This window comes from Mauremys mutica, chromosome 3 (assembly GCF_020497125.1).
Source record: "Mauremys mutica isolate MM-2020 ecotype Southern chromosome 3, ASM2049712v1, whole genome shotgun sequence".
NCBI classification, from domain to species: domain Eukaryota; kingdom Metazoa; phylum Chordata; order Testudines; family Geoemydidae; genus Mauremys; species Mauremys mutica.
Window position 1 is genome coordinate 200786962 of NC_059074.1, and position 20880 is coordinate 200807841.

Genomic DNA, 20880 nt, shown 5'->3' on the forward strand with positions numbered 1-20880 from the left:
AGAAGCACCTGAAGTGATACAAGATGAGTTTACATGAAGTAAGCATCCTTGTGTAATAGTTTTCTCAAGCTGACTACTCACAAAAGAGTCACTTCAGTGTAATTGATCCAGACTGTTTCTTGCCTCAGGAGCCAAGGAATTAAACTTCCAATGCAATGTTTAAGACATATGTGACACCCTGACACCCCAATATTCACCACTGTCATGTAATTAGGATATGTTTTGTACAAAGTATGCCTTGTGAGGTATCATTCTAAAAGTCTTGATCTGCTAGACATTAATATCTTGTTGGATTGTATCTGTTACTGTGGTATATGAAGTTTGGCTATGTATGTGTTACTGAAACATGTTATGAGGTTGAAAACACCCACAAGCAGCCTTTCAAGTACAGCAGCAAAAAGGCCAAACAATGTTAATGGCTTATTGAGGAGATGCACACAAGCACAAGGATGACCCCAGGAACTGTGTACAATAGAAATATCTCAGAGATAGCACTACACAATGGGAACTGTGTGACCCAGGTCACATCAAATGAGTGGGAAGAAGATACAAAAGGGGGACAATGATATCATTGGGGGACCTCACTCTCCCTGCAGCCACACACCTGGAAACACCTGAGGGACAAGGACTGAACTCTGGGAAGTGATGGTCCCAGGCTAGAAGGATCTTTAGCCTGTGTATGAAAACCTGGGAAAGCCAAGGCAACTTTTGCCTTAAGAGTCTGCCAGACAGTTTATCACTCAGGGTGAGAATTTGTTAATTTATATCCTATCTAGTGTGTTAAGATCAGTTTGCAGGCTTTGATCTGTTGGTTATCCCTTATAATTACTTAAAATCTACTCTTGTACTTAATACACTTATTTTGTTTTAAACCCAGTTTGTGTAATTCATAACGGGGGGGGGGGGGGCGGGGAAGCTGTGCATATCTCTCTCCATGTTGAGGGAGAGGGCGAATATCAATTAACTTACACTGTGCAGTTCACTGTGCAGCGCAAGACAATGCAATTTGGGGTGTACTCTCCGTAGGAGGAGTGCACTTGAATGCTGGGCAATTCCTTAGCTGAAAGCCTTCCCAGGCAGTACTGATTTCAGCAGCTGTGTATTTCTGCAGCTGGGTGTGACCCTACCCGTGTGTGTGCTAGAGGAGGCTTGAAGGCCTGGCATAGCAGGACAAGGTGAGGGAGCCCAGGCTGCGGGAACAGGCGGGCTCAGTGGTGCCCCAGTACATCAGGTGGCACCCCAGAAGTGGGGGGTAACCCATCACACCATATTGCAGGCATCACTCTCTTCTCTTCTCTTCAGGTTCTTTATACCATGCTCATCACTGTGGTGTCTGAGTACCTTCCGTAAGAACAGGGGCGGCTCTAGTAATTTGGCCACCCCAAGCAGGGCGGCATGCCGCAGGGGGCGCGCTGCCAGTCCCGCGGCTCCACGGGACCTCTTGCAGGCGCGCCTGCGGAGGGTGCGCTGGGAGGGCGGCAGGCGGCTCCAGCGGACCTTCCGCAGTCATGCCTGCGGGAGGTTCACCCGAGCCGCGGGACCAGCGAACCCTCTGCAGTTATGCCTGCGGGAGGTCCGCCGGAGCCGCCTGCCGCCCTGCCGGCAAAATGCCGCCCCAAGCGCGCACTTGGCGCGCTGGGGTCTGGAGCCGGCCCTGCGTAAGAACATAAGAATGGACATACTGGGTCAGACCACTGGTCAATCTAGCCCAATATTCTGTCTTCCGACAGTGGCCAATGCCGTGTGCCCCAGAGGGAATGAGCCGAACAGGTAATCAAGTGATCCATGCTCTGTCGCCCATTCCCTGCTCCTGGCAAGCAGAGGCTAGAGACACTTCAGAGCATGTTTTAACATCCCTGCCCATCCCATGAATTTATTTAGTTCTTTTTTGAACCCTGTTACAGTCTTGGCCTTCACAACCTCCTCTGGCAAGGAGTTCCACAGGTTGACTGTGCATTGTGTGAAGAAATACTTCATTTTGTTTGTTTTAAACTGGCTGCCTATTAATTTCATTTGGTGACCAGCAGTAGAAGTAGGGTGGTACGGTACACTGTACCTGCAAGATATTTAGAGCTGGTACGATGTACCGGAAAGATACAGGAGGAGCCGGTGGCCCCACACTGGCAGCATCTCCGGTGGTTGCACCACCCCCACCCCCTGCCCTTACACGGAGCTGCGTCTCCTCTGTCTGCACAGCAGCAGCCCGACTGGAGGACAAGGCTGGGGGGGAGAGAGGGCTGGTACAGACACCGGAGGAGCTGCTGGTATTCTGCTCGTTTCCCCACTGGGAGGGGCAGCGGGGACAGGAGCAGAATGCTGACAGGTTCCCCAGTCCCCCCCCAGCCCTGTCCTCACAGGGGAGGGGGAGCTGCTGTTGTACAGATGGAGAAGACGCAGCTCTGTGGAAGGGCAGGGGGTGGGGCTGGGGGCAGTACATCTGCCAGAGGAGCTGGCGGCGTGGGGCTGCCCAGCGGCCCCACGTTCTGCTCCTGTCCCCACTGCGGTTCTGAAGTCTCTGATGCAGCAGGAGGAGGAGGAGGACAGAGTCCCCCCCCCCAGGGATGGATGGATCATGGGGAGAGGACAGGGAGAGCATGGGGGCCCCAGGCTGGGGGCAGGGCAGGGAGGAGTCACATGGAGGGTCACATGTGGAGGTCACGTGCCCCCACTTAGCTGGTGCCCCTCTCCCTGTACTGGTAAGAAATGGATTGTACTTGCACCGCTGTTGGTGACCCCTAGTTTTTGTGTTATAAGGAGTAAATAACATTTTCTTATTTACTTTCTCCACAGCAGTCATGATTTTATAGACCTCAGTCATATCCCGCCCCCTTAGTCGTCTCTTTTCCAAGCTGAAAATTCTGAGTCTTATTAATCTCTGCTCATGTGAAAGCTGTTCCATACCCCCTAATAATTTTTGTTGCCCTTTTCTGTACCTTTTTTTGAGATGTGGCGACCAGCTCTGCATGCCGTATTCAAGACGTGGGAGTACCATGGATTTATAGAGGCATTATGATATTTTCTGTCTTATTAGCTATCCCTTTCCTAAAGATTCCCAACATTCTGTTTGCTTTTTTGACTGCACATTGGGCAGATGCTTTCAGAGAACTATCCACAATGACCCCAAGATCTCTTTCTTGAGCAGTTCAAAAAGGATGATAAATTGCAAGGGATTCAGAAAATGGCTACCAGAACAATTTGAGTGAAAGACTTAATAAGCTCAGTCTATTTAACTTACCAATGAGAAAGTTAATAGGTGACTTGATGGCCTGTAAGTACCTACATGGAGACAAGTCTTTTCATAGTAGAGGGCTGTAATCTAGTATAAAAAAGCAGAACAAGATCCAGTGGCTCAAATTTGAAGCTAGACAGATTGAGACTGGACATAAAGTGCACATTTATAAGCGAGGGTAAATAACCACTGGAACAGTTTATCTAGGGACATGGTGGATGGTGCATCTCTTGGTGTCTTTGAATCCAGAATGATTTTGTTTTTTCTAACATATGTGCTCTAGTTCAACCAGACATTTTGGGTTGGTTGCAGGAATTGCTGGATGAATTCTGTGGTCTATGTGATGCAGGAGGATAGACTAAATCAGGGTTTCTCAAACAGGGGTCGCCACTTGTGTAGGGAAAGCCCCTGGCGGGCTGGGCCGGTTTGTTTACCTGCCCCGTCCGCAGGTCTGGCCGATCGCAGCTCCCACTGGCTGCGGATCGCTGCTCCGGGCCAATGGGAGCTGCTGGAAAGGGTGGCCAGTAAGTCCCTCGGCCCGCGCCGCTTCCAGCAGCTCCCATTGGCCCGGAGCAGTGATCCGCAGCCAGTGGGAGCCGCGATCAGCCGAACCTGTGGACGGGGCAGGTAAACACACCGGTCCAGGGCCTTTCCCTACACAAACGGCGACCCCTGTTTGAGAGACCCTGCACTAAATGATCACAATAGTCCCTTCTGGACTTAAATCTATGATTCTGTGAATATCCTCTTCCTTTCCCTCATCCTGTTCTTTCATTCACAGCCATCTTTAACATTGGCCCATCCAGGGATCTGAATTTTGAAATGCCAAGCACTGACACAGGGAAGAAAAATGTGGGTGGGATTCACAAGGGGGATTTAGGTGCCTTCCTGCTCCGTGGAATCCCTCACCCTGAGTTAGGTGCTCAGGCTCCCTACACAATGAATGGGGAGAACTAGACACCTAAAAATGGGATTCACAAAGGCAAGCATGCTGGATGGGGAGCTACCTAAGCGAGACAATAGGAATTGCTGAAGCCCCACCCAACAAAGGGAGTTAGGCACCAGCCATGGAGCATCTCATGGAGTTATGTGCCTAAGCCAGGTCGGTCCTTTCTTAAGGAAAACAGTTAGCGCTGTGGTTAGCGCACTCACCCGACAGGTGGGAGATCTGAGTTCAAATCTTTGCTCTGCCTGGTGTGGAGCAAGGATTTGAATGTGGGTCTTCTACCTTCCAGGAAAGTGCCCTGAAAACTGGGCTGTGGGGTATTCTGGAGCAAGTCTTCCAGGTGCAGCTGTTCCCTGGTGTATAAATATTCCTTATGCTAGTGAGAAGGTCTGTAGAGTCCAGTGGTTAGAGCATACTCCTGGGTTGTGGGAGATCCCGATTCCAGTCACCTTGCTCCAATGACTCTTTATTTATACACAGTGGAACAGCTTCACCAGGAGAGATTGAGAACAACCCCTTCCCCTCAAAAATGCCTCATAGCACAGTGGTTACTGCATTCTCCTGGGAGGTAGGACTCAGGTGGCCAAGTCCCCCTTCTGAATTCCACCCAGAATTGAATATACCCCAAATGGGATAGCCGTGTGCTGCCAAACACATTTTTAGAATGATGTGATGCTATTGTGGCTAAAACACTAAAACACTTGGCTGAATGAATAGAGGTAATAATAAAAAGAAAGCAAACAAAACTGAATAATGCATCAACAGAGTTCCTCAAGGCTGTAGGAAATCATTCTAGTCCTCTGTAATAGATGGTTGAGGGCACAGCAGGAATATAATGCTCAATATTATATGGTGGAGAGATGGAGAAAACAGCAGAAAGAAATAAAAATCATTCGGGGACACACAAAACATATAAGTGTAGAACAGAAATGAAGAGCCAGATTCTGATCTCAGTTACACCAGTGTAAATCCAGAAGAACTACACTAAAGTCTAAGTCAGCTATAAACAATTTCAGATGAGCTATAGCCACACCCACAAATGTATATTCACTTGAAAGCTAGGTGGTAATGGTCTAGTGGATAGAGCCGGGGTGTGGCTCTCAGAAAATCTGGGTTCTGTTTCCCAGCTCTGCCACTGGGTGATCTTGGGCAAGTTGCTACCCTGCTCTGTGCCTCACTTTTCCCCATCTGTAAAATGGGGACCATGAAACTGACTTCCCCTTGTAAAGTGTTTTAAGAGCTACTGATGAAAAGGGCTATACAAGAGCTATGTGGTATGATGGAGTATCGAAGCAAGAGCTGCCAATGTGTGTATGGACCCATATCTCAGTCCAGGGAGCAACTAGGGCACGGATTCAACAATGTGTTTAAGCACTTGCCTCCATTGGGCACACAAGTCATCCCATTTCAGTCAATGGGACTAATTGTGTGCTCCGCCTTGGGCGTGTGCTTAATACCTTGCTGAATCCTGGCCAAGGTTTTGCCTTTCTAAGGCTAAAAATCAAAAAGTTTGTGGCAAGTAAAATTTGGGAATTTCACGGAGCTCTGAAAGTTAAGGAAAGAGAAAAGTTAAAGATTGAGATGATTTGTCTTGTCTTTAAGAATGTTATTTATCTGCCATTATGGCTTTCCTAGCAGTACAATATGTACTCCGAAAGGCATTTTGATGGAATCTAGGCCAACAAAAGCCAGCTTTGGAAGCACATGTTCTGTGAATAGGCGAGAAAAGAAGCCACTTATAACGTGATAAGGCATCGGGACTCTGCGTGTGCTGCATTTTAAGAGATAGAGGATGTGTGCTAGGCAGGATTTGATAAATGCCTTCTGTATTCCTACAGGGGTTAATTGGACAACACACAGCAGATGAAGAGTTTTCTAGTGTGTGTGTGAGAGAGAGACTGCACAAATAAAGAAAAAAATAATATATCTTTACATACAGAACTCTGTTCAAAACTGTTAAAAGACTATAAGGCTGCAAAGCGAGACACTCTTGAGGACAAGAAATGACAAAGTTAAGGATGCCTTTGTATCCTTCATTCAGTCCCCTTGTCCGTATGCATGTGTCTCTGTGATTACATGATCACTTACTGTTTTTATTTCAGCAAGACCCTTGTCTCCTTTAGTGCACAGGTTGGATGGTGAATGAGGCAGGACTGTGTAGTGAATGAGGGAGTAGTCCAGAGGAGTAGGAACATAATGAATAAATATTGAGAAGAGGTCTCATGAGGCATGCCTAAATGAGGCAGGGATCCTGTAGGAAAAACTAGAATGCAACCACTTCATTAAAGTTTGTATTGTTATGCATGTTGACACAGGGGCAAACTTAAGGTTCCATGGGCATCCTTAACTTTTTGATTTCCTAATTTTTTTGAAGCTTCTATGAGGCTCATGCAAAAATGGTGAAAACTGCAATATTGTAATTCATTCAATGCATTTATAAAGGCAGGAACTGAACCTGGGCTAAGAATATTAATATTGTCTCCTTTTGAACCCAACCAGTTAGCCAAATTCATGGTGTTGTGGGTTGTTTCCATTAAGAGGAGAAATTGATGATGGAGTCAGGTGTTTCTTTGATGCGATCCTGTAAACAATACAAGCACTGTACAAAGGCCTCTTTCCCTGAGCACAGGAGGAATCAAACAGGAGAGAATGTCTTTGCCAACAGTTCCATGTCCCTTTCCAGACGACACTCTGCCCAAAAGCTCTCTAGTCTTTTCTCTGAGTCAGGTTCCCAGTGCTAGCTCTGAGTGTCTTTGGCTTTTCTATCCCTTGTTTTGTAGCTTTTGCATCCCTGCTTCTCTTTCTTTTGTGAATGTTCATTCACACGAACATTCACAAAACAATAGCCAGTGAAACCCTTCCTCCCACATATGCCTTGCAGGTGCCTTTGGTTTGGGTGGTGACATGTGCCTGTGTTTGAGGTGAAGGCTGCTATTTTTTCGGCTACCTGGTGCCATAAAGGAGCTTAACTATTTCTAACAACTCTCTTAAATGAAGGGTGGTGGTTATGCCCAGGCCATAACAATATTGTCAGTCATGCAATAACACCAACAGTGTAATTGGTGCTTTACAATCATTTATGAGCACAAGATTCGTACTCTCCTAAAAAAACGTCCATTCTAAGACTCCCATTCTGCCAGTACTTCTGTTTGTGCTTGAGTCTAGACATCTAAGGAGTGCCATGGAACTCAGTGGGACTTCTCCCCTTTGAACAACTAAGCATGTGTGTGCTTGCAGAATCAGGTGTAACCAACTGGTAGAGGAAGGGGGTGGAATGCACCTTTATTTTGGAAAGAAAAAAAGACTGAGAGGAAATGGTCACTGCAAGGGGAGTGGTTGCTTATTTTTCCATTTTAAAAGGAGCAGCAGTTTGCCCACGTCTTGGTTTCCTGAAACATTCCCAGCGGTTTCAGATTCCATGAGCTTCACCCTCTCCCTGCAGTTTAACCTTTTGTATTTTTATTTTTTTTCTAAGTAAGCACCTATTCTTCCTGGGTTTCTTTTGTATAGACTCACTCCTCTCTCCCCAACTCCCACACCGCCCTTGCCATTAAAACCCTGCTCTCCCCAGTGCAACCCCACATCAGCAAATCCTTCCTCATCAGAGACCTTGATGTAATATAGGACACAGTGAAGAAAAAGAAACAGCCAGTCAGCTGAATCCCAGTAAGGTCCCAAGGTCTGAAGGTGCCTGCCAGTCCATGCCTGAGGGGAAAGAAACTATATTTCTGATCTCTTTTGCCCTCTGTCTCCTCCCCATAGCTTGCTGCCGTGGTTTTTGAAGGAGGATTAACTGTGATTGCTCTAAAGGGACTGTTCAGTGTAATGGAAATAACTTCACCTTCCCTGATAAGATGTACTGTAGAACAAGCCGTTCTCTAAATATCGAATGCAATAATCCTCTAATAAGGAGCATAATTGTGGCATTATGGTGCATCGTGAGATCCTAGGTAGGGAAAGAAATGACAGAAAACACGGCATTCTGGGAAGATGAGACAGTGGGAGAATAGATGCATGATAATGAAGTTCATCGAAATTGGCTGGTGAAAAATTGTCATGTTGATTAATGTAGCAATTGAGCCTAAATAGTCAATGTAACTGGCACAAAGGCATGTAGGACATTATGAATAATACTGTGTTTGCAGTACTGAAGGGTCATACTGGGCTGCTTTGCCTACCTGCAGATAGAAGCAAAACGAGTAATGAATAAAATTGCCTTGTAGTGTACCTGTGCCCAGAGTTCTGCAATCCCAGCTACTCTGTGTATTATCCACCCAGTGCTGTAAACACCCTGCCATGAGTATTGAAAATAAATATTGGAGTTCGTAGTAAAAATAACGGAGAGCTACACTGCTCATGCAGCTTTCCCTTTGCATTCTGTCATTTTCTAGCTGGCTTATTTTTGGCAAAGGATACTGAAAACTGAGACCAAACTAAGATGACATATTTATTTAATTTTGGTAGTTTAGAGGGTTCTTTGATCAAAAACCATTCAAGGATGGCATTTATTTAGCCATATTACCCATCCCAAGTGCCACATTCTAAATTCATCCGCTGATGTTTGGAAATACTTACGGGATATGGGAAGATATTTCATAGGTAGCAGAAATCTCACATAGGTAAATCTATCAGGTGTAACCATATCTAGAGACATGCTGAAACTTTATATGAAGGGTACATTTTTATCAATAGTTTATAAAAGTTGTAAATAGTAATTGAGTCCAACAGATCACTTATAACTGTAGTTTATAAATATCTATAACCGCCTCTACTGATGTGACTTAACTTTTCTACTCATATCTGTGACATGCTGATAACATCTGTTAATCATTAATTAATTCTTTATTAGCCCTTTATAAATGGAACCTCAATATATAGTGCAAGACTTTGGTACACATAAGGAGCAGGGGAAGTTTTTTGTGACATAGAATCATAGGGACCTCGAGAGGTCATCTAGTCTAGTCCTCTGCATTCATGGCGGGACACTGATGGACAGTTAGAGATGCTATTTTAAAAACAAAGTTAATTTTTTATGCTAGAGTGAATTATTGTGAGACAGATGGGAGATCTGCTTTAATGGAGTCTTGGTTTAATCACTGGTGTTGATTGTACTGAGGACTTACAATGCTGATGTATTTCTTTTCCCACTTTTCATTTCAGCAGGATGTACATATTGGTATACACTATGAAATGCATAAAGAGAAGAAATAGAATAAAGGAGCTAAACCAAGAAACATTCATCAGATTAACTTTTCTGTCTTGTTGTACTTAACATTTTGTGTATTCATAAATATATCTTCCACATGGACATATCTCCATCCACTTTAATATCACTAAGCTTTTTGAGTAGCGATTTTGCTCCAAGTAGCAAATGAAGAGAGATTGCAACGTCAGAAAAATGAGCTTTTCAAGATACATCTTTAACATTTGTTACGGAGAATAGCTGCCTAATCTATGTCTTGATTCTTATAACAGTGCCCATCACTGCACTTCCTAACTTTCATCCTAAATAATAATCTAATTCACAATTGGCTAGTGGTCTAATTTTCCTTCCTATTTGCTTGTAGGTGGTCAGGTGTATAGTATTAGGTTTTTTTAAATTAGTTTTTTCTTTCTTTCTTTCTTTCTTTCTTTCTTTCTTTCTTTCTTTCTTTCTTTCTTTCTTTCTTTCTTTCTTTCTTTCTGTAGGAAGTGAGTTTTCCATGTCATCCTAAAAGCAATGAGAATTGTAGTCAATCTGATCCCTTTCAGGAATGAGCTCTAACTGTTGCTAGGAAAGTCCCGTCTCCCACTTTCAGGAGATTCACTCTTGAGGTTGTCAGCTTCATAGTTCCTTAGGAGCATAGATTTTGATGGAGGCCATTGTCACAAAGACCAAGGTGCTCCCTGAGGTATCTTGGCCCAATGCAATAGGGGGTTTTGAGGATTAATGCTAGAGTCAGAATAGGGGGCTGGCGAGGGAATCTGCTCAAAAAAATTAACTTCAGTTATGTTGTTGTAATTTCATTTTAATTGCAAGTTTTCTGAGTAGCTGTAATTAACACAGAGACCATGAATGGGACCCAGTATTCTATGGGGTGTTGTGCTCTCACTGGATCAACAAGAAGGATGATTCAGTGGTTAGAGTGCTACCCTGGGCAATACCCAGCCAATCTCTCAAATCACAGCACCTTTCAGCAAAAAGGGAAGCTTTTGGCAAGAGTCTCAAAAATGGCAGCCCCATTTAAAGAGGTAATTTTCAAATACATTTCCTTTCCCAAAACGCAGGCTTTCTTTCAGTGCTTCCAGAATGTCTTGCTCCATGAACGTGATGAATCCTGTGTATTTCATCTTGGGTATAGCTGCCACTGTTCAGAGTGGGCATCCTGGGGAGGGGCGAATCGATGACCTGGGAGAAGTTTGCTACCGTTTCCTCACGCAGGCAGAGCTGAGCTGGCTTCTGAGGTGGTGCAGAAGCAGCCAAGGCTGATAAATTGATTTAGGGCCTGGATAGGTATTTCAGGGCAGGATATAGCCACCACAATGGTAGAGGACAAGACGTCTCTCTTAGCCTCTACCATGGCTGCGGCATAGGACTGTAGAAACATCTTGGTGTCAGTCCCTATGGGTCTCAAACCCAGGTCTGTGGGAGTCGTCATGCTCCAGTCCAACACTTGGCAGCTCACACACGCAGCAGCTGGGACTGGGGCCTGTGAAGCCCAAGCGAGGCACAAACCTGGCCCCTGCACTCTGACTGGGAGAGCTCCAAGGCTTCTGACTGGGCTGCAGCCCCATTTAAGTCAGCGGAGGAACCAGGAAGTTGATTGTGCAACTGGGCTTCACTCTGCCATGGAGTGCTGGTCTGGTATTTACCTGTTCCTGCCAGCTGATCCTGGCCTCTTGGTATCCTGACTTGGCCTGAGTCTTGGTAAATGGCTCTGGATCCTGCCCTCTGGTTTGTCTCTCAGTTCTCATCTGCTGGTGTTCCAGCCCGGCCTGTTCCTGGTAATTAAACATAAGAACGGCCATACTGGGACAGACCAAAGGTCCATCCAGCCCAGTATCCTGTCTGCCGACAGTGGCCAATGCCAGGTGCCCCAGAGGGAGTGAACCTAACAGGTAATGACCAAGTGATCTCTCTCCTGCCATCCATCTCCACCCTCTGACAAACAGAGGCTAGGGACACCATTCCTTACCCATCCTGGCTAATAGCCATTAATGGACTTAACCTCCATGAATTTATCTAGTTCTCTTTTAAACCCTGTTAAAGTCCTAGCCTTCACAACCTCCTTAGGCAAGGAGTTCCACCTATTGTACGCTGTGTGAAGAAGAACTTCCTTTTAAACCTGCTGCCCATTAATTTCATTTGGCTCCTGGCCCTTGGCCCATGCCTGATGCTGGGCAAAGGCTACCCATAACCTAGCCCTGTCAGTCAGAGTTTATCTGTATATGTTCATGTTTTCCATCAGTAATGCTCCAGTTTACTTCCTTCCTACTTCATCAGATGGAGCTCATGATGGCAGTGGGTGGTGGAAGGAGAAGAGACATTTAGGTGCTAATGTGTTAATGATAGTAGCCACTGTATCTCACCAGATCCTCCACTACTTGTCCCAGATTAAAGATTCAGTTTTCTGAGGCTCATCTTTTTAGAATATATTTAGGCAAACCAAGTAGTCAGAATTCTAAATATAATTAGGTGGAGGAGTTGTTCCACATTAGAAATGCAAATGTCTAGAACAGAGGCAGGATATTGTGCAGCATTGTGTTATATTGTATGCCTCTAAAGGAAAATGGCATCTGTTTTGCTTAGGCCAATGGCATGAAAGATTAAATGGTAAGAAGTATTTGAAAATTAACTCTTTAAATGTAGCTGCCATTTTTGATCTCTTGCCGGAAGCATCCCTTTTGCTGAAAAGTGCTGTGATTTGAGACATTGGCTGCATGTTAAACCAGTGTAAGGCCTGGTCTACACTCAGGGGTCGGGGGGATCGATCTAAGATATGCAACTTCAGCTACAAGAATAGCATAGCTGAAGTCGATGTATCTTAGATTTACTTAAATTGACTTACTTCTTATTGACTTACTCCTTGCGGCGCGGGATCGATGGCCGCCGCTCCCCTGTCGACTCCACTTCCGCCTCTCGCCCTGGTGGAGTTCCGGAGTCGACGGGGAGCACATTCAGGGATCGATGTATCATGTCTAGACGAGACGCGATACATCGATCCCCGATAGATCGATCACTACCTGCCGATCCGGTGGGTAGCGTAGACATACCCTAAGATGCCAGACAAGTTTCCATGCTGCCTTCACGTTGGTTTAAAGAGCCCCCCAAGTAAACATTGTGCTATATCCCAGCATTATCAACCACTGAACCCTAGTGGGGATGGGGGAGAGGATCACCAGACCAGCATCACTGCTGAGAGGAACGGGGACACAATTAAAAACTGAATGATGATTTGAAGATGGCCCATATGAATTTGAATGTAAAGTGAATTCAAGGCACACTTTTTTGATGTTAATGTCTCAAATTCAAACTCATAACAGCGTGTATTGTAAACAGTCCCCAAAACACTCCTCCCCTACTCTCCCTTGGATAGAGTGAACCTCACATACAGAAGTTAGTTATTAGAGAGACAAGGTGGGTGAGGTAATAACTTTTATTGAACCAACTTCTGATGGTGAGAATGTCAGGCTTTGAAACTATGATGAGCTCTGTGCAGCTCGAAAGCTTGTCGCTTTTACCATCAGAAGCTGGACCAATAAAAGGTATGTACCTCAGTCACCTTGTCTCTTTAATATTCTGGGACCAACCAAAAAGAAGATGTTAGATTATGTCACTTTATGAACTACCAGAAGCTGCTCAGATACTACAGTGATGAGGGAGGTATAAGAACTTGTATAGACTAGAATGTTCTAGCTCCCTAGAAATTCCCGGGACCTAGTTGTTCCAGCCAGTGCTTCTGCTAAAGTAACTGTTTTTACTGTGTAAGCAGGTTAGACATCTGTTCTGACCTGTCACTCCTTGGAAACTTTTTCTTGTTTAATATAAAAAAAAGTTCTAGCATTTTGTTACAGAAAGCCAGATCATTGCTTTGTGAGTTGTGAATCCACAACATTCACAGTAATTTGTGAAGCAAAGATAAATTTCTCCCAACATTGGTTGTGGGGCTCAGTCTTTCATCAGGACTTGGCCTGATGCCCAGCATTAATGCTAAAGTGCACTGCTCTGAGATGTAGGAATATTACAGGTACTCTCCTGTGAGATGTTAATTTGTGGTGTTTTGCCTGTCCTGAGTACTGTATTATCAAGATTGAAGCTAAAGATCTCATGGCAAGATTTTTGTGGCTGGTTGGCTGGCTTTTCATGTCAGAGGTAGCTCAGGGTCCAAACCAACATTCCTTTTCTTGATAAAACGGGTCCTCGGGGAACTAGATGGCTCCGGGAACCGGTAGTGGAATACAAAGCCTCTTATTGCTGCTTTGAACGGGATTGAAAGTTGTTACTATCTGATGGCTGCAAAGTGGCCTTTGTGAAGTGAGTTGCTGAGCTCAGTCAAGTGGGTAACAATAGTCAGTACTGCGATTGGCAGTTTTGTTGGCAGTCCCAGGTGAGAGGGCATGGAATGAATGGGCATGGGGACTACTGTCATCTCACTTTCTGGATCAGGGATGAGACAAAGAGCCAGAGACAGGTTATGCAGTGGGAAAGCTTGCTCTGCCCCTGCTGGTGCTTTGGATTAATGGCTTGGAATGATTTCATGAAGACATAGAAACCAAAGAGCTCTCAGTGTTGACATAATGAACACATCAGCCACTACGTGTGTCACCTAGACTAGAGAGTTGTTGCACTTCCCGTTCTTAATACCGTCGTAAAAAGCACCTTGAGTCTGAAAGCCATATACAGAGCCATCTCCTTTTCTATTCTTTTCTGTTTTGCCATGAGAGTATATTTCATGGTCTATTAAAGCACTGATTCATAACTTATTAATACTGTCAAAGTTTTAAATACATCTTCTGGGGATGTAATGTACCATCTGAAACTTTAATTCTCTATCAATAGAAGTGAACAGATATTTTTAGGCTGTAGTCTTAAAGAGTCTTAAGGCAGTTAGACACCAACTCCCATTGAAATTCAGTGTTAGTTAGATGTTCAAATCCCTGCTCTAATATTTCTTCCCTTCCTACTACATAGTAGTAGTATTTATCTGAATTGTGGTAGTGCCTAGGTGCCCTAGTCATAAACCAGGACCCCATTGTGCTGTAGACACACAGAACAATGCCCCTATCTAGATAACTTGCAAGGTGTACACTCCAGCTAGACATTGCAAAACATTGCTCAGAGGGAGGAGTGACGTAGAAACACTCAGCTCTGTAGCCTCGTATTGCTAGTAAAAATATAAACAAAGCAGATGCTCAATTAGAACATTCGGAGCCATTTTAAGTGTTGCTATAAACAGTGAATAATCTGAGGACCTTTAGTATTAGCATCGGTGGCTTCTATCCTCTTCCACAATGATTCACATCTGCTTTCCTATGCTAAAGATCTCCAATTGGTTGTTGCAGAAATTAAATGAATGAACTCAGCACCACTGAGACTGCTCAGGGAATTATTTTTGCTTTAGTTTGTGCCCATCTAGCTTTTAAGGGTGAAATTCACTCCAGGGCAAGGGACACACAAGTTCCTAGGCATCACTTAAGACCTCATCAAAGTGATTCCTAGGGCCTTGAGGTGAATTTTGCCCCTAAGTACATAGGGTAGACAAAGAAAAATGGTGACCTCAAACTAGTTATTTAGTGGTGCACCGTAATTTTTTGTGTGTGTGCAAAAAGCTCATTAAAACAAGATACTCATTACATTTGGAAAATAAAGCCTGGAGTTACATTGGTGTAACCAGCAGAACTTGGCCCACAATTTTGAACAAAAGGTTGTAGGATTTATATTCTGTGCTTAAATGTTGGCCAAGATCTGAGTTAAATTTCCCCTCTCATTCTCAAAGCCTAGCCACCCATGGTCAGCTTTTCAACTCTGAGATGCATAGCCCAAGAATATCAGAGTAACTAGAGGAAAAGCCATGCAGTGACCTCAATCCATAGTAGATCTCCTACTGATATTAACAGGAGTCGTGTATAAAGAACAAGGGCAGCACCAATTGTTTCTAGCCCATAAATGATAGTTCTGGTCCTTCACTGTGGGTCTCTTCATAATGTCATGGAGTTTGAGGCCAGAAGGAATGATTAGATCTCTAGTCTGACCACCTGTATATCACAGGCCATTAATTTTTACCCATTTGCCCCTATTTTGAGCCCAAAGACTTTAATTAGACCAAAACATTTCAGTTCTCAGGAGACTAAACTCTGTCTCACAGGCAGTGAACAGGAGAAACCCAGGTGCCATCAATGCCTGAGGCCCCTGCAATGGCAGGCCATTGCTGAGGTGAGAAATGCCCAGATGATCTAGGATGGATCTAGACTGTTCTCAGTGGTAGAAGATGACAGAACAAGGAGTAATGGTCTCAAGTTGCAGTGTGGGAGGTTTAGGTTGGACATTAGGAAACACTTTTTCACAAGGAGGTTGGTGAAGCACTGGAATGGGTTACCTGGGGGGCGGGGCGTGGAATCTCCTTCCTTAGAGGTTTTTAAGGTCAGGCTTGACAAAGCCCTGGCTGGGATGATTTAGTTGGGGATTGGTCCTTTGAGCAGGGGGTTGGACTAGATGACCTCCTGAGGTCCCTTCCAACCCTGATATTCTACGATTCTATGACCCCAGCCGGTGAACTACACCCTATGCTGCAGAGAAAGGTGAAAAAGCCCTAAGATCCCAGACAATCTGACCTAAGTAAAAATTCATTCCTGACCCCCAAACTGGTGATTATTTGACTGAGCAAGACACACCAACCAGTCATCGAGAAACTGGCTTCCCTCTATCACCTCAGAGCACTGGTCCACCACCCATGTCCAGAGTCTAATCTCCAGCGATGGCCAATCTCTGATGCTTTAGAGAAGACGAAAATCCCAGAATACAACTTGCCAACTATGCCTTGCATGTACAGAATTCCTGTTAATGTTAATGAGACTTCTGTAAACACATTAATAGAGCAGCCCATTGTTCTAATTTTAATGTTTTTAGCTATTTTTATCTCTAAGCCGTAGCTTATCAAAGAACACCACTAGTATTTGAAATCAACACCTTCAAAAATTAATAAGCAGCATGAGAAAACCATCTTTTTGCTGCTGTGTTGGAAAACAAATTGTACATGCAGCACGCAGTTAGCCATCAGCATATATACTTAGTAAGTGTACTTTAATATCTTTTCACAATTTACCTTGATAACAGAGAAATAAAATTGAATTTGCTACCACGAAACACTCATCATCATCTTCCTGCAGCAACAAAAATCTAAAGGTCAAGACTGGTTGGCAAACACAAGAGTAAGTTCCAGACAGAGGCTAATAGCGGAAGTGGAATCTGGCCCTGTGTCAGGCTTCATAATAGCTGTTCTGGTCACGCTGAAGTTCCTCTGGGTGAAGGTTCTGTGTGGTCAAAGAGGTGCATCATTTAAAAAAAAATCACAGTGAGGTGTGAGTGAGATACTCTTCAGAAGAGTAAAGCCTTCCCCACGTTGTTGTGGGATGGGCTGGAGCCAGGGAGGCCTGCTCTTTCACTGAATCCAAGGAATTTATTAAAACCCATCCTGTAGGACCACTTACTGCCTGATGCCGTTGAACTTCCAGTAGCCTTAGGCCTGTGGAAGCCAAGGCACCAAAGGTCCTGAGCAGGCACTGATTGCCAAAATCCCCAATCTGAAAGTGAGATAAAGCATCAGCAAAACAACTAGCAACCCACGGTACACGGTGTTCTTTACCTAAATTACTCCAAGAGTAGGACAAATTCTGAATCACGTGATATTGGGCAGGCAACTTTTTGGCAATACCCCTGAAGGCAAGAACCACAGGTTTGCACAAGGAAGCTCCCAGATGTGGCTCGTCACCCAACCATCACTTGCCGCAATCACAGTCTTCACTTGGGGAAAAATAGACGCTGATTATAAATTACCTGACACAATCAATACGAGCCCTTCAAAAACCAAAGTGATCAAATTGTAAGTCTGTGGGAACCTGTATTTTCAGCTGCTCTCAAAGTAAATCAAATCAGGTAGGCGCCTCTCCACTTGAAATTGTTGCTCTGGTTGAAAGAACATTAGTTTACAAGGTTAATGACTGGGAAGAAGAAAAGCCAACCTCTCTCTTCTAGCCGTTCAGCAGTGACTGGCTGATAAACGTAAGAAGTCTGGAGTCTAGACAGAAAATTGTTCCCCTTGAACAGGGTGCTCAGAAATATTAGTGAGAGAGGTTTCACGGAGGAATTTTTTAGGAGTGAACCTAGTTGCTGGTGCTGTCAATTATCCCTCCTCTCTTTTTGTGTGTGTGTGTGTGTGTGCGTGTTTCTATCTTTTATTCTTCCTGTCTTGTTTCTCAATTTGTGTGTGTCTCTTGCTTTCCCCCACAGATACTCTGAGTCACCCACTGCTTTTCTTCTTTCAGGAGCACTAGAGATTTGTACTTTAAGATTATAAAGTGGATTATGCATAGAATCTGTGTACTGACTGTTTTGATGCTAATTATGTCCTTTTTTATTCTGCTCCTGCTTCATGTGCCTATCATCAAAATCTGCTTTGCAAATGGCAAATGATGACAGTTTGATTTACGTTGAGGAGATTAAGGGTTTCTGACTGTCAGAACTATTTTTTTAATCTCAGCTGGCTAACAGCTAAGAATTAGGTCTCGGTGCATAATGACAATATGCATTTTTCCAGACTCCTTCAGGTCTGATTTATTTTCTTGAAAAGTAGATGCATTTGCAGCATACACAGCTGGGTATGTCTATGCATGGAGGCATACCTTGCTCAGGTGCTGACACCTGCTATGCAGATGTAAGAATTTATCAGTTGCACTTAGATTCATAGATTCTTAAAGCCGGAAGGGACAATGAGATCATCTGAGTGATCATGTTCAGTTACTTGTGCACTATGATCCTGTCACCAGGCTGCCTGTGACAAACCCCTAGACTCTTTTCATAGTCACTGCTTTCTAGGACAGTGGTTTTCAAACTGTGGGTCATGACCCGGTACTGGGTTGAGGGAAGTGAGGCACTGGGTCACAGCGGCTCTGGTCAGCACTGCCGACCAGGCCATTAAAAGTCCCGTTGGCTGTGCTGCCCAGCTAAGGCAGGCTAATCCCTACCTGTTCTGACACCGCGCTGTGCCCCGGAAGCAGACAGCAGCAGGTCCGGCTCCTAGGCACAGGGGCGGCTCTAGACATTTTGCCGCCCCAAGCACGGAGGGTCCGCTGGTCCCGTGGCTTCCACCGAAGCCGTGGGACCAGCAGACCCTCCGCAGGCAAGCCACCGAAGGCACCCTGCCTGCCGCCCTAGCGGCAGCCAGCAGAGCGCCCCCCGCGGCTTGCCGCCCCAGGCACGCGCTTGGAGCGCTGGTGCCTGGAGCCGCCCCTGCCTAGGCAGTGGGGCCACAGAGCTCCACGTGCTGTCCCCGCCCCAAGCAAAGTCTCTGCACGCCCATTGACCGGGAACCAGCCAATGGGAGCTGGGGGCGGGTCAGTGCCAGCAGGCCAGAGCTGCGTGGAGCCGCTTGCGCACCTCCACCTAGGAGCCGGACCTGCTGCGGGCCACTTCCAGGGCTCAGCATGGTCCACAGTGCCAGGACAGTAGGAAGCCTGCCTTAGCACCCCCGCTGCACCACTGACCAGGAGCCGCCAAGGTAAGCCCGCACCCCAGTCCTGATCCCCACCCCAAACCTGCAGTCTCTTCCTGCACCCCTAATCCCTTGCCCCAGCTCAGAGCCCTGACCCCTTCCCACATCCCAACCCCCTGCCCCACCCTAGAGCCCCCTCCCACACCCTGAACCACTCATCCCCAGCTCCACTGGGTCACAGGCATTAACAATTTTCTTCAACTGGGTCACCAGAAAAAAAGTTTGAAAACCACTGCTCTAGAATATAGTCGTGTCCCCTGCCCCCACCCCTGCACATGCTGTAGATTCTGCATTCCTTGTTCCTAGATGTATACCAGTGTATTTGGCTGTATTAAAACACATTTTGTTTGAATGGATCCAGGTGATGGTCCAGATCCCTCACCATCATTGTTTACCACTTTGACAGTCTTAGTGTCATCCACACATTTTATCAGCAATTATTTTGTATTTCCAGATCACCGATGAAAATGTTGAATAGTGTCAGGCTAGTACCAATTCCCGCAGAAAATCCCTGGAAACACCCCCCATTGGATGATGATTCCCCATTGATGACTGCTTTGAGCTATTAGAGACACAAAGGTGGGTGCAGTAATATCTTTTATTGGACCAACTTCTGTGGTGAGAGAGAGAAGCTTTCGAGCCACACGGAGCTTTTCTTCAGGTCTCAAATTGTTCCTATCTGTATGGTCTTGTGTTTGTCTGTACTGAAGGACGTTTTGTTTGAATGGGTCCAGCTTACTAAGTGAACCAGATTGCTCTATACAACTTTCCTGTCCTCGTCATTAATTACCAGTCTGCCAACCTTTGTCATCAGCCGTGATTTTACATTTACTTCAGCTTGTAGGAGTTGGATCCTAAAGTGAATTTGCATGTATTACAAGGTCCCACTGATATTTACCCCTTTACTGGAATTACACACCGGGCTTTCTGCTGCCTCTGTGGCTTCCTTATATGGGGGCTGATTGAAAGCTAGTTTGGCTTCCTACATAAATTAGAGAGGGCTCAGGGCTGCTCTAATCTACACCCAGCTGCTAGACTTCAAGTGGTCATTCTGGCAGCTGGGCATAGCCAGAGTGAGGAGACATTGAGTGTTCCACCGTGTGCTACCTGAGAATCCCCAACAGCCAGGGTGAGCCAGCCTCTTTGCACTGCCAGAAAGCATGGGGGGTGGGGAGTCAAATCCCAAAACTTGTTTCTCTTTCAGTGGTAAAAACAGGCAAAGCTATAATATAGTTTCATTTGAGATTGTCCTACCCTGTAGGTCAAACTTCCTTATTTTGGAGCCTCTCACAATTTTATGTCTATTGTATAATCTATCTGACACGACCCTCTTATCCTGCACAGCTCTAGTGACTACATTTCAAGCCAATGTTGAGGTGAAGAAAAAATTTGTTTTGTGTGAACTGCATTACAGAAATGTATCTTGTAAAAGATAAAGTGTTACTTTAATATAAACGTCTCTTAAAGGAAGCTCTTGTCTTTCCTGCCTTTTGTACCATCAGTTAAACATGGGGCCAAATTGCCTGCCATTGTAAACTGGTGTGGGTCCACTGGTATGAGAGCCAGGCCAATTTATACCAGTAGAGAATTTCCCCCAAGGTTTGTATAATTGAGGGAATAATGCAAAGCTTTGCTTTCCTAATGGTTTGAAAAAAGAATGAAGAAAATGTGAGAGTACTGAGCTGTTCCTGGTAGAACTTTGCTTAGGAAGTTAAGAAGCATACGTATTTTCAAGACTTTTTTTAAATTTGCTCTTCTAGTTTGGCAGCTGAGTTAAAGTTCAATTAAGTCTCTCTATCCTTGCTGCAGGGAAAGCTTGGGGATCGTTTGTTATTTTAAATCCCTTCGCTTTTCAGTTGTCAAATTCAATTCAGGGAGCATTTACAGTTTCATTGGAAAGGGGCAATGGTGAGAGAAAAAAAGCCTTTCCAGAATGGGATGAATGATTTTTAAACTCT

General features: G+C 45.0%; 1 protein-coding gene across 2 annotated transcripts in view; it reads left to right on the plus strand.

The window, feature by feature from the left end:
• The window catches only part of PAK5 (p21 (RAC1) activated kinase 5), a 238303-nt gene that overhangs the window by 72510 nt on the left and 144913 nt on the right, over positions 1–20880 (plus strand). For both annotated transcript variants that reach the window (XM_045008379.1, XM_045008380.1), the window contains exon 2: positions 19377–19501. The gene's annotated coding sequence lies outside the window, so the exon portion shown is untranslated. The remainder of the gene's footprint in view (positions 1–19376; positions 19502–20880) is intronic.